Source organism: Petaurus breviceps, unplaced genomic scaffold (assembly GCF_028583685.1).
Source record: "Petaurus breviceps papuanus isolate PSGF00001 unplaced genomic scaffold, PetGlider_PUasm1.0 189, whole genome shotgun sequence".
In the NCBI taxonomy this organism is placed as follows: Eukaryota; Metazoa; Chordata; class Mammalia; order Diprotodontia; family Petauridae; genus Petaurus; species Petaurus breviceps.
In genome coordinates this window covers 50,847,909-50,849,979 of record NW_027185809.1, presented here as the reverse complement: position 1 = coordinate 50,849,979, position 2,071 = coordinate 50,847,909, and positions in this window count along the sequence as shown.

The following is a 2,071-nucleotide window of genomic DNA, read 5'->3' as shown; positions in this document are numbered from 1 at the left end:
TCTCTCTCTCTCTCTCTCTCTCTCTCTCTCTCTCTCTCTCTCTCTCTTTCTCTCTCTCTCTCTGTATCTCTTTTGGATCAGCAGTATCTTATTGTCACTGATTTTCCTTGGATTTGAGGGTTATAATTAATTATTTGGTGTGTGTGTGTTTGTATGTGTGTGGTAGGAAGCTAGGAAGAGCTGGGGATTGCTGAATCTGGAGTTGAAAAGACCCGAGTTCGCTGCAGAACCCACAAAATGACACAGAAAAGCTAACCTCCCACTGAGGACAGCCTGGCAGGCCTGCAGGAATTGGCCAGCACAGCAATCTGGGAGCCAAACCCAGGCCCACCTGAGCCAAAGGTTTTTGCCCCAAGGCGGCCTGACCAGCTGCCAGCTGGAGGGACCCCAGATCACCAGCAGGTGTGGCGATCCAGAATTATCAACACATAGATGTGAGGGACAAAGTGAGAGTATGTAAGCTTTTTCCCCCAGGGCGAGAAGCTGCTGAGCTGCCCTGCACAGCCAGCCAGCTCCATGTGGCAGCATCAGCTCCTGGCCTGCAGAGTGTAGGAGGACCAGTCTGAGGGGTAATTGCTCTTGTTTTAACCTGCTTGGATCTGGATTGCAGTCTAGGGTGGAGGTTCTGGGGTGTGTGACCAGCTTGCCAGAGTGTGTGGAGGCTTCCAAGAGGGCACCCAACTAATACCTCTGGCAGCTAAGAAAACCCCAGCATTTGGGACAAAAGCTCCCCTGTCTGGTGGCAGAGTCCTACTGTGGCAAAAAGCCCAGGCATCAAGTGACTGAGGGGCGACATGACCAGGCAAAGCAACCAAAGCAAACAGAAGATTCCAACATTAGACTCCTATTTTGGGGACAAAAGGAGCAAAGCATGGAATAGGAGGGAGACAGTGAAGTCAGAACTTCTGCACCAAAAGCTTCAAAGGAAAATACGAGCTGGTTACAGGCCATAGAGGAACTTAAGAAGCAGATAAGAGAAGTGGAGGAAAAACTGGGAAGAGAAATGAGAATGATGCAAGAAAATTACAAAATGAGAGTCAACAGCCTGACTGAGGAAAATCACATCTTAAAAAAAATAGACTAACTCAAATGGCAAAAGAGGCTCAAAAAAGCAATGAGGAGAAGAATGCCTTAAAAAGCCGAATTTGCCAGATGGAAAAAGAATCTCAAACATTCACTGAGGAGAATCATTGCTTCAGAATTAGATTGGAGCAAATGGAAGTTAATGACTTCATGAGAAATCAAGATGCTGTTAAACAGATCCAAACAAATGAAAGAATAGAAGGCAATGTGAAATATCTCATGGGAAAAACCACTGACTTGGAAAATAGATCCAGAGAGATAATTTAAAAATTATTGGACTACCTGAAAGCCATGATCAAAGTAAAAACCTAGAAATCATCCTCCAAGAAATCCTCAAGGAAAACTGCCCCGATGTTTTAGAACCAGAAGGCAAAATAGAGATTGAAAGAATCCACCAATCACCTCCTGAAAAAGATCACAAAAAGAAAACTCCTAGGAATATGATAGCCAGGTTCTGGAATTCCCAGATTAAGGAGAGAATATTACAAGCAGCCAGGAAGAAACAATTTGAATATTGTGGAAATACAATCAGGATAACCCAGGATCTGGCAGATTCTACAGTGAGGGATTGAAGGGCTTGGAATATAATATTCTGGAGGGCAAAGGAGCTGGGATTAAAACCAAGAATCACCTACCCAGCAAAACTGAGTATCATGTTTCAGGGGAAAATATGGTCATTCAGTGGAATAGAGGACTTTCAAGCATTCTTACTGAAAAAACCAGAGTTGAATAGAAAATTTGACATTCAGATACAAGAAGCAAGAGAAGCATGAGAAGGTAAACAGGGAAAAAAAATCATAAGGAACTTATCAAAGTTGAACTATTAACATTCCTATATGGAAAAACAATAATTGTAACTGATGAAACTTTTCTCAGGTGTGACGAAACTCACCCTACAGGAGAGTAGGGGAGAAGGGGATGAGAGGGAGGATGATGGAAGAGAGGGCAGGCTGGGGGAGAGGGAAGTTGGAAGCACCCACTTTTGAAA